Here is a 12,220-nt window from a genome sequence, read left to right on the forward strand (position 1 = left end):
AGAGCCCGTGCTCTGCACCAAAAGAAGTCACCGAAATGAGACGCCCACGCACCGCAATGAAGAGTAACCCCCGCTCGCTGCAACTGGAGAAAGCCCGCGTGCAACAACGAAGACCCAGCACAGCCAAAAATAAATAAATTAAAAATCAAAATTTGTAAAAAAAAGAAAAGTGTCTGTGATAAAACAGCAACAGTGATTAATTTTATTAAGTCCTGACTGATCCTTGAAAGCCTGGGTTTTTCATATTCTGTGTAACAAAATGGAAAGTATAGAAAAACACTTCTGCTGGGTCCTAAAGGACAACAGCCGTCTCCAAGGAAAGTACCTGGGCAGTTGCTTGAGTTGCACACTGAACTAATTCTCTCCCCTCCCCCGGCACCTCTGTGGAATTCGTTATTACTTGAGAAATGATAAGCTATAGTGGTTCAGACTTGGGTATTTAGCAGACATGTTCTTTAAAATGAACAAAGTGAGTCTGTCACTTCAAGGAAAACAATTGACAGTGTCAGTTCCCGATAATAAAACACAAAGGTTTCAATCGAAAATTAGAATTTTAGAAGATGTGTATCTGTCACAGTGAACTTGACAGTGTTGCAATATTTTAAAGATTTTTCTGATGATGTCAGCTGTGATATTAGTTAACGCGACTGTTTTATACTGTATTAAAAATGAATTACTTTTTGGAAGATCTGCGTAACTCACTGAACCAATATCTTCTGAATGACCCATGCATACTATTTTAAGAATCGTGCATTGGTTAAAGATCCCGTCAAAGTGCAAGCCAGGCTACTAAACTTTAATGCAACAGGTCACAAAAAGTTCATTGATATGATTTCAGATTCCACATTGTAACTAACCGTAAGAAACTACTAAACGGTAGTTTAGTAGGCTGAGCACACACACTTGGGTTTTGTGACACCCGCCCTGGGAGCGCCTCCTGTGTCCCTTAGTACCCACCGTGGCCACGAGTGCTGCCTGGAACATCTCCCACTGCCTACACCCTTACTCCCTACCTTTGGCCTCTGCCTGGCCACTGGGAGCCCCCTTCGCCAGAGTGAGGGTGAGCCAGGGAGGTATCGGCTCCCAGAAAATCCTCCACCCCTGGCTGGCAAGACTTGCCAGGTGAATAGCTCTGTTCTCCTTCCTCTTGGGTGGGGCAACTCTGGAGTTCGCTCTGTACTGTCTCCTGGGGGTCCCCAGAGACACTGAGCGCTGGTGCCCACCGTGGGAATCTGCTTAATAGTGCATCTTGACTTTTGTTTTCCTTCCACATCTCAATTGCCCTCCTCCCATCCGGTGTTTCCTAGGATCACCTCCCCAATAAATTACTTACACAAACCTTTCGCCTGGGGAACTGATTCTGAGAAACCCGAGCTAGGACGCGATTTAAAGTGCATGTCATAGAGAACAGACCTGTGGTTGCCAAGGGGGAGAGGGGTGTGGGAGGGATGCACTGGGAGGTTGGGATTAGCAGATGCAAACTAGTATATATAGATGGATAAACAACAAGGTCCTACCGTAGAGCACAGGGAACTGTGTTCAACATCCTGTGATAAACCATAATGGAAAAGAATATGAAAACAATGTATATGTATGTATAACTAATCACTTTTCCATGCAGCAGAAATTAACACAACATTGTACATCAACTGTACTTCAATAAAAGAAATTAAAAAACAAAAAGAAGCAGATGTCCAAAGTTGAGTCTTCAGTTAACTTATTTTTTTCTTTCCCTGGTTCCCCTCAGATTTGGTGGAACATGGATGAGCAACTCTCACACACTGAGACCCCCGCTCCCGGCACCCGGCATCTTTTCTCAGGAAGAATCAAACTGGCCCTAAAGCATGGCGTGGCCTGGACACGGAGCAGTAAAGCTCATTCTTTCCCAAATCAACCTCAGCGCCCTGCCTCCGCCCCGCATTCCTCCCTGCCAGCTGCTTTCAGTTTTCTGCACCTACAGGGTCCCCAGGCAGAACTCAGGGAGGGCTGGTTCTCACCAGGGTGGAGGGGGACGAAGTTCAGCTGGGATGGGCAGGCCGTGGCCTCAGCCGGCAGCCTTCCCCGTGGGGTGACTGTGTACCCAGCCGGCCCACCGGGCTCTGCAGCCCAGCCACTCTCGCGGTGACCGCGGGCTTGCATGGGCCTTGCCCCCAGCTCTCTGTGTATCCTTGATCTCAGTTTGCTTTTGTGGCCCCTGACCCCTCCGTCAGCCCAAACTTCAAGTGTTATCAGGCTCTTTTGTCCTCATCTCCGCTCTGTCCTGATCGCCTCAACTGGCTGTCAACACCACACAAACGCAGAAGGACAGGACATTTCATGTGGTCAATTGAGTGGTTAACAAGAAAAGAGGTTGCTTTTATTTTTTTATTTTTTTAAAGCGAGTAACTTGTTTAACTTGCATTGGTCAACCATTTGACCTAATCGACTCATTGGTTCCAACGGTCAAACTGATAGATTGGGTAAATAAATGGGAAAGAGCAAAGGGGTTCAAGGCCTCCGTCCTCCCCTCCTGATCTGAGAGTGAGAAAAATTGCTACCAAAGAAATGGGGTTTCCAAGCTCGTGTTGTCAACGGGCTGTTTTTATTTCATGAATAAAACACAACTTCATCTTCTCTGGGGTTTTAAAAACACTCTGTAAACCTCTTCTAGAAAGCAAAAGCAAATTTCTCCTGAAGGTTTCCATGCTTTGGGTGGTATGTTAGGTCTTTAAAAATTATCTCAGTGAGGAAATGAATAGGTCATCCTGAAACCACCTCTAAAGTCGTGGTTTTAAAAAACCATCAAAGAAAAATATAATAACAGTGGAGGGCAAAAAGTGGAGGAAAAGTCCAGAATTCCATCGGCCACGTGCATATGTGCACATATGTACACACCTTCCCATATAGACTCACAAACAAGGCTTACGTATCAGTGATCTAAAAAAATTGGGACTTAATCCCCAAAAAGGAAAAATAGAAGATTTTACTTTCATTGTAAAGTTCCTTTTACAATGAAAGCAAAGGCATCTAAAAGCTCTGAATACACAACCAGATTGATTATTTTGACAGAACAGATTCATCAATGTAATTGAAGAGTTGAGTCATTTTTTTAAAAATTTACACCCACATTTCAATTTTTCTGGAAGGCAATTTGACAACATTTATTAGAGACCTTAAAAATATTCATTCTCTTTGACCGAGAAACTGCAATTTTAGATATCTATACCAAGAAAATTTCAAAAATTCAGACACAGGTTAATCCTCAAGATATTCACTGCAGTATTGATTAAAGTAACACAGACCTAGAAGCAACTTACATTCCAATAGTAGAATTGGACATAAAAGCAAATTATGATATATTCATGCTATAGAATATCATTTGGCCATCAGAATTATCATGATGAAAAAATTGTAATAATGCCCCCAAAATAGTGTTAAATAAAATAGGATGTTACTGCACAGTTGGTATAATTTCAACTAAATATATGAGAAATACACACACATGTGATCTTGACATTCACAGATGACACATCTATGATATTCACATATCATGGAAATTTTGTGGAAATTTTGCGGAAATTATCTGGAAATTTTGTGTTTCCCCAACTTTACAGAGAATAGAACATTTCTAGTAAAATGGGCCTACTCATGGGTTGGTTGGCGACACTCATTCACTCAGTTAGTATGTGATTCAATCCTGCACTTCTGTAGTTTTACAACTCACTACATGCAATGCATTTTCAGGAATATCCAAGGATAAGGGAAACTAAATATTAAATTGATGACTCAAGGACTTAGCAAATACATGTGAATAAAAAGGATTGGAGGGAAATTACCCTTAAACAAGGCATCTTTCTTGAGAGTGTTATTATTTATAATATATATAACATATTTAATTGCTATTATTTATGAAAAATAAAATATATAAAATCACTATGCTTACTTATAATAAATATATATACTATATATAATAATCACTATGCATAATACATGCTTTATAGGTTTCCTTATTGTCTCTAGTAAACTTATATCATTCCTATCATTAGAAAATAAATCATGTTTTTAAACGTATCCACGTGTAAACCATTCCATCATAACTGCTCAGCCAGTCCAATCAGAGCAATCTAGTCACAATCAGGCTGCCACCAAAAGTTCCAGCGTGAGCTTCTTACCTGGTATCCTGCATAACTCTCAGGATGATGACAAAAACCGATAGGAATTACAACACGAAATTTCAAACTTTTCTTATAGTATATAAATAAATACTCAAGAAATCATATACTCAGACTCCATTTATTTGGAATTTGAAATAATCTTCATCCCCAGATGGGGTCAGTCACCCCATGAAGCACTTATCGTAAACTCTTATAGGCATTTATTACAATTATAACCAGAATTTGTGTTTGTCTAGTGTCTGTCCTCCCCTCCCCCAGAAATGAGAGCAGAGAAGGTACCTGTTTTGTGCATTTCTATATCTCTAGCAGGAAGCCAAGGTGGCACAGCAGACACTGCCAGTCGCCAACCCCACATCACCAGGGCCCAGGTTCCTGCAAGCTGACAGCTCCCCATCTCAAGAAACTGCTTCTTTTTATTTAGGAGTTTGCTGGAGGTATGCAAACAAATGAATGCCCCCAGGGGTAACTCTCAACCAATAAGGGGTTGGTTGGATAAATGCCCCACCCTCCTGGCCTGTACATGGACTTTTCTTTCTCGGGTGCCCACAGCATGACTGAGCCCCGCCTTTCACTGCATGCCCCTCCCCCACTCCCACTTCCGGGGGGTGACCTCACAGATAAACCACCTGCACCACATCCTTGCCTCAGGCTCTGCTCTGAAGTGAGCCCAATGGAGACACTTGGCTCATAGTAGGTTTTCAGTAAATATTTATTGAATAGATGGATGAGCAAATAAATTCTCACTGTGCCTGGTTTGGGATTAACAGGGTCTGGCAAATCCTTTTCTCCCAAAGAGTATGAAGTTATTAATATAAACAAGCCTGTGGTAAAAAGAATCAATACAAAGAAATTTAAGGACAAAATTGCCTCTCATTTTCATAGAGTGATTTGATGCTATGTGTAAGTTATTTGTATTACTAAATAAAGCAGGTCCCCCCAAAATCCAGGCCATAGTATTGTAGCCATATTTTTCCTGGTGACAGAAATAACCATTTCAACCAGGAAGAAAGCCACCATTTTCAAAGGACTACAGTAGTCACAGTATATTTTTGATCTCCCTCCTTTCTGAGCAAAGAAAGGTCATGGATTAAACTAAATTTGGGGTAGAAATCACATAGGTCATTTTTGACTAGTTACACATCATTAGGAAAATACCTTCAGCACCCCTTTTCATGAGCCTCCTAGATTTCAACATCTGTGAACAGCTGGACAAGCCGGCCGAGCTGGGATCAGTTCTTATATGGCCAAATGTAAACAATCACTGGGACACTGATTAATTTCTCAGACTCAAAAATAATTAAGGTAACAATAATCTCTCACTCACACACTCCCCCATTTTTACAACCATTTAGTGGGGAGGCGGTGGAGATCAACCATGAAATTCTGTTCCCGTTACTGCCCTGTAGCTTGTAACAGGGTGCACCCTTGAGATTCATTAGGAGAAAAGATCCTTGTGTTAGCCTGTACCTGCAAGCTGGGAGCCAAACATGCATACAAACCCCGGTGCGGGGGGGAGAATTTCCCTATGTGAACTTACACAGGGGAATATTTAAGGGTAGATGCCCCAAAGAATTGAAAGCAGGGACTCAGATATTTCACTCCCCTGTTCATAGTGGCCAAAAAGCATAAGCTACCCCAGTGTCCATCGACAGATGAATGAATCAACAAAATGTGGTCCATACATACAATGGAATACTATTCTGCCAATGAAAGAAGATTGTAACTTGCTTTAACATGGATAAACTTGGAGGATGGGTGCTAAGCGAGGTAAGCTAGTCACAAAAGGACACATACTGTATGACTCCACTTTACAAGGTCCCTAGAGGAGTCCAAACCATAGAGACAGAAAGTAGGATGGAGGTTGCCAAGGGCCAGGGGAAAAGGGGATGGGGAATTAGTGTTTAATGGGGACAGAGTTTCAGTTTAGGTCGATGAGAAAAGTTCTGGAGATGGACGGTGGTGATGACTGCACAACAATGTGAATGAATCTAATACCCCTGAACATACACTTTAAAATGGTAAATTTTATGTACATTTTACCACTCATTTTTTAAAAAAGAATATTTAAGTACACACCTCCACACTAGGGCTTAGAAACTCAGTGCTTCCAGGGACCAGGTGAGTGTCTCCGGTGATGCAACTGACAAGCTGTCTGGGTCCATTCGGGCAGCTATAACAAAATACCACAGCCTGGGTAGCTTTTAAACAACAGAAATTTACTTCTCAAAGTTCTGGAGGTGGAAGTTTGAGATCAGGGTGCCGGAGTGATCAGGAGAGGGCCGTCTTCCAAGTCATGGACTTCTTGCTGTGTCCTCACCTGGTGGAAGAGCCGAGCAGCTCTGTGGCATCTCCGTTATAAGGGCACTAACCCCACACATGCATCCTTTTCCCATGTCTTGCCCTGTGCCTCTCTTCCATCTGGCAGTTCCTATGGGAAGCAATATCCTTTTATAATAAACAGGAAATTTAGTAAGTAGAATCCTTCTCTGAGTTCTGTGAGCTGCTCCAGACATTTAAGTGAATCCAAGGAGGGGGTTCATGGGAACCTCCCATTTCTAGCCAGTTGGTCAGAAGCCCAGGGGACAACCTGGACTTGTGATTGGCATCTGGAGCAAGAGGTAGGACAGCCTAATAGGACTGAGCCCTCACCTGTGGACATGATGCCATCTCCTTGGTGGTGCTGGAAAACCCACACCACACACCAGAATGGGTACCAGAATCATTTTACCTCTCAACAGAGTGTCACCTGCATGAGGTCAAGGACCACATCTCAATCCCCCACTGTCAGAATATCGTTGGTCATCAATAAATATATTCTGAATAAGCTTATTAATTAAAACCTTTTAAAAGGCAGTATGCTTTAAAACTCTTTAGTAATTACATATAACTTAAGTAATTGTAATTGTACTTATAATTTGTACTTTTCTCTTTAAAATTAAATGGTTCTGAATCATGGATTGATCTAATCCTGTCCGTGCACCCAGCTTGAGGAAAGCTCATTTTAACTTAACTTGAACCTTTATTTTGACGTGAATAATGTGAAGAAAACTTTAAGGCTTCAGCACTAATTGTGTGTCTACTAATAAACTTCGATCGTGGAGTAATCTGTCATCAGAAGACTTTGAAGGAGAATACAATGTAAAAAAATCCACAAAACGAGTTGAAACGGAGTTGCCTTCTGAGGCGTGGAAAGAGGCAGGTGACTCAGGGGGACGTCATTTAGGTTAGAAGCCTTGAAGAATTCATTGGCGTGCATACTTTTCATTTATAAAAATAACCATCTTGAAAAAAGAAAGAAAAAAAGTAAATCAAGAATTTAAAACAAGAGAAAGCAGTGCACGGATAGAGGTGAACACAGGTGGCCCGTAAAAATATGTCATGGGGGGCGGGGGGCAGAAAGACTGTCCACAAAAACGTTTAAAAGTCTAAAGAAGCAGGGCTTCCCTGGTGGTGCAGTGGTTGAGAGTCCGCCTGCCGACGCAGGGGACACGGGTTCGTGCCCCGGTCCGGGAAGATCCCACATGCCGCGGAGCGGCTGGGCCCGTGAGCCATGGCCGCTGAGCCTGTGCGTCCGGAGCCTGTGCTCCGCAACGGGAGAGGCCACAGCAGTGAGAGGCCTGCGTACCATACACACACAAAAAAAAAACTCTAAAGAAGTGAACGAAATAATTCACTACTCAGAGGCAATCACTCCAATATATTCTTGTATGACACACATTTTAATGTGTTTTAAATAACTGAGGTAACGATGAAGATACAATTTCACATCCTACTCTTTCCCACCTGATACTGCAGAAGAACCATTTTTCCCATATAACTATGGCTAAAAAAGAGAGAAAGCAATTCTTTGAACTCTTTATAAAGGTCATAACCTTTGATTCTGTAATCACTTACTAATCCTGTTTATATCTAGACTAAGGAAATAATCCAAAATGGATAAGTATTTATGTACAACATTTTCACTGAAGCGTTATTTATAACAGTAAAAAATTAGAAACAGGCACAAATTCCAATAACAGGAAAAAGGCAAATTATGATAAGTCCATAAGATGGACTATCTTGAGGTCACTAAAAATTATGTTTTCTAATAAAGCATATTGTTAGGGGCATGTTTACTAAGTAAAAATATTCTGTTAAATAAATAAAGCAGGATACAAAATTATATATTTTTATCATCTTTATGTTATACACACATAAATTTATATACAACTATGCAGAGAAAAAATTGAATATATGATCCTTTAGGTGTTCACCACGCTGAACTCCAGGTGGTAGGAATCAAGTGATTTTTATGTTCTCATTATATTTTTCTATCGTTTCTAAATTTCATGTAATAAGTAGGCATTAATTTCTTTATCCAGGAGGGGAAAGATAATATGTTAATAAAGTCTCTTGATTGAGTTAATGCACAAAAGTCATTAGAAATTTTTTTAAAAACTTGGATAATTCCACACTATACATGAATGATAACTATAAATAAATCATATTTGTATGACAGTCCTTAATTAGGTGGAAATAGTAGTACTTAAAAAAACTTTCTTGGGTTAAGTTTTAAAGCTTTTGATTCATAAATTCCAAGCTAAGTACTAGAGCTGTCAGGCCCTTCAAATCAATCACTGTGTATCCAGACCACTTTTTTTTTCCTTTCTGACAGTTTTGAAATGTTATTTCACCAACTTAGGGACTCAGATGATCAAGATGATAAAGAATTGGATTTTACAAACTCTTCAAGTCAAAATTTATTTTTTCAGGGACGTATTTATGTTTCTTGCCTCTAAAACAGGGCAGTCCGTTCAAAGAACACCCTGAAAGAAGGAAAGATGTTAATGGCCCGTGAGGAGTTTGAAAGGACTTCCTAATCTGTAGGAGAGCTTCAAAGTAGGCCAACCCACAAGGCCATGGGCGAGAGCAGAGCCAGGAACGTGGTCTATCCTGTGAGCTGGCCACGAAGGAGGGAGCAGCTCTCGGCCCCAGGGATGCACTGTTTTTGCTTTTGAGCAGGTGAGATGAGGGGAGGAGATTTAGGAAAGAGAACCTAGAGTTTAGCTGGGGGCATGTTTTTATCTGCGATGCTCAGGGAGACGTCCAAATAGGTGTCCGGTAGGCAGCCGGCTGGAGGAATCTGTGGCTCTGCGGCTCAGAAGTAGCTGGACTGCGGTGAACTTGCCTGCGGTCCCATCTTCTGCTGGTCCCTCTGGAACTCTCTCGCCCCTCTCCCACACACTCCATGCACGTTCCCACTGATCAGCCTGCAGTTCCCAACTGGCCGGATTCCTACCCATCTAGATCTTTGCCATGGTTCTCTCCCTCTGCCTCCCGACCACCCTCCAGCCAATCACCTGGCTGCATCCTACCGGATGGATGGGTTTGACCCTTCCTTTCCCCCACCCCAAATCAGGCTGGTCCCCGCTCTCCTTCTTTCCCACAGCTCCTCCGCATGGCCCCCTTGTCACGCTGCGTTGCATCTTCACCTCCCCCAGGAATTACTTGAGGCAAGACATGTGTCTTATTTAGGTTGTGTCCCGAGCAGTGGTAGGCACTCAGTAAATATTTACTGAATGCGTGAACTCATCTCTGCCCCCAGCTTCTTCTTGCTTCAAGTCACACGGAATAGCGTATCCCAAACAAGTCTCTGAACGTCCCTCCTATCAGACGACTCCCCTTCCCAAGAGTTTCCGGAGTCTTCTATTGTTGACTGCTTCCCACGGAGATGTGGTGTCCTCCATGGCTCCTTCTTCTGCTAAATATATCAAAAGAGAAAGCACGCAAGGTCTAGATGTTTTGAGGCCAGGATTCCATGGAGGAAGGATAACAGCTTCATCTTTATCTTTAAAGATCTTCATCTTTATCTTTATCTTTAAAGCTGTTATCTTTAACAGCTTCATCTTTATATATAAAGATATAAACGAGCCTCTAGCACCTGCCCAAGTATGAAGGCTGAAGGAAGGCTCCTCAGTGCGTTCTACTCACCTCTCTCAGGACACTGCACCCTGGGGACCTCAACCCCCTTTCAGTTCCCAGAAAAACAGACTGTTGGATGGGAACAGACTATTCCAAGCTGTCAAAGGAGGAATGCAGGCTTGAGCCCACAGATATGTTACTACAGCAGATCTTGTGCTATCTCGGGAGTACTTTATCATCTTTCACCCCCAGGAATAATAAACAAGAGTGGGAATGAAAAAATAAAACTAGATGCTAGTGATGGGCTCTGTTGGTTTAGATGAGCTTTTCATTTATTTATTTATTGATTGATTTATGTTTTTTGGTACGCGGGCCTCTCCCTGCTGTGGCCTCTCCCGCTGCGGAGCACAGGCTCCGGACGCGCAGGCTCAGCGGCCATGGCTCACGGGCCCAGCCGCTCCGCGGCATGTGGGATCTTCCCGGACCAGGGGCACGAATCCGTGTCCCCTGCATCGGCAGGCGGACTCCCAACCACTGCGCCACCAGGGAAGCCCTAGATGAGCTTTTTATAACTGAGAACGTGACCCCCGGGGGACTCTTCCACCTTGAATGGCCCATCAGTGCCCTTGAGGGAGTCAGTTGTGTATTCGGTTGTGAAGGATAGGAGAAATAATTATGGATCCTACACAAAGTGCTGGAAATACATTATTGAACATTGAATCGAGAAGGGAAGTTGCATTAGGGCTTTAAAGGATTCTAGCTCTCTTTGAAAAATCCCTTATGATATATAAGTCTATCATCCCCCTTTTAGGCAGTTTCAGGAACATGTTAGCGATGATAGCTTGAGGGCTGCCCGATACAATAGGACCCGGCAGAGTGAGGGAAGCCAAACAGCCATGGCCACTGTGTGCAATGCTGTGAGATCGACATGCCCTTAAAGGAGATCCAGAGTTATAAGGGGTGACTGCTTAGTAATGGACTTGGTAAAGAGCACGGGACAGGGGAAAAGGTGCCTGAATAGGAATCCAAGCTCTCCAGTTTTGAAAGGAAATGAAGTCTATGCCCTGACACGGTGGTTCTCAACCTTTAGCAGGAATCACAATCATCTGGAAAGCTTCTGAAATGCGGAGTTTCTGACTCAGTAGGTCTGAGATGGGGCCTGAGGATTTACATGTCTATCCTATCAACTTCCCAGGGGATGCTGACATGGTCCAGGACACACTCTTGGAGAACCAAGGCTCTCAATCTTGGCTACATGTTAGAATCACTTGGGGAGCTTTCTGTTTAATTTCATTTTATTATTTAATTTTTTCAGCTTTACTGAAATATAAATGACACATAACACGGTGTAAGTTTAAGGTGTACAACATCTTGATTGGATATGTTTATAAATCGCAAATTAGGGACTTCCCTGGCAGTCCAGTGGTTAGGACTCTGCGCTTCCACTGCAGGGGGCAGGGGTTCAATCCCTGGTCAGGGAACTAAGATCCTGAATGTCATGCAGTGTGGCACGGCCAAAAAATAAATAAATAAAAAATAATAAAATAAAATAAACTGCAAATTGATGACCACCATTGTATTAGCTACCACCTCTATCCTGTGTCATAATTACCATTTCTTTTTCTGCGGTAAGAACCTTTAAGATCTGTTGTCTTAGCAACATTCAAATACACAGTACAGTATTATAAGCTATAATCACTGTGCTATATGTTAGATACCCAAACTTCTTTTTTTTTCTATTTTTTGGCCACGCCGCGGGATCTTAGTTCCCCTGACCAGGGATTGAACCCGTGCCCCCTGCAGTGGAAGCGTGGTGTCTTAACCACTGGACCACCAGGGAAGTCCCCGATACCCAAACTTTTCACTTATAACTGGAAGTTTGTACCCTTTGACCAATATCTCCCCATTTCCACCATCTCCCAGCCCCTGGCAACCAGCATTCTGCTCTGTTCCTCTGCGTTTGCCATTTTTAGATTCCACGTATATGTGAGATGACACAATATTTGTCTTTCTCTGTCTGACTTATTTCTCTAAGCATGATGCCCTCAAGGTCCGTGCTTGGGGAGCTTTATAAATACACCAGTGTCAGGGCCTCATCCCCTAGAGATTCTAACGTAATTGGTCTAAGGTGTGTTAGAGCTTCAGTAGTGTTTAAGACCTCTCTC

The sequence above is a fragment of the Lagenorhynchus albirostris genome, chromosome 20 (assembly GCF_949774975.1).
Source record: "Lagenorhynchus albirostris chromosome 20, mLagAlb1.1, whole genome shotgun sequence".
In the NCBI taxonomy this organism is placed as follows: Eukaryota; Metazoa; Chordata; class Mammalia; order Artiodactyla; family Delphinidae; genus Lagenorhynchus; species Lagenorhynchus albirostris.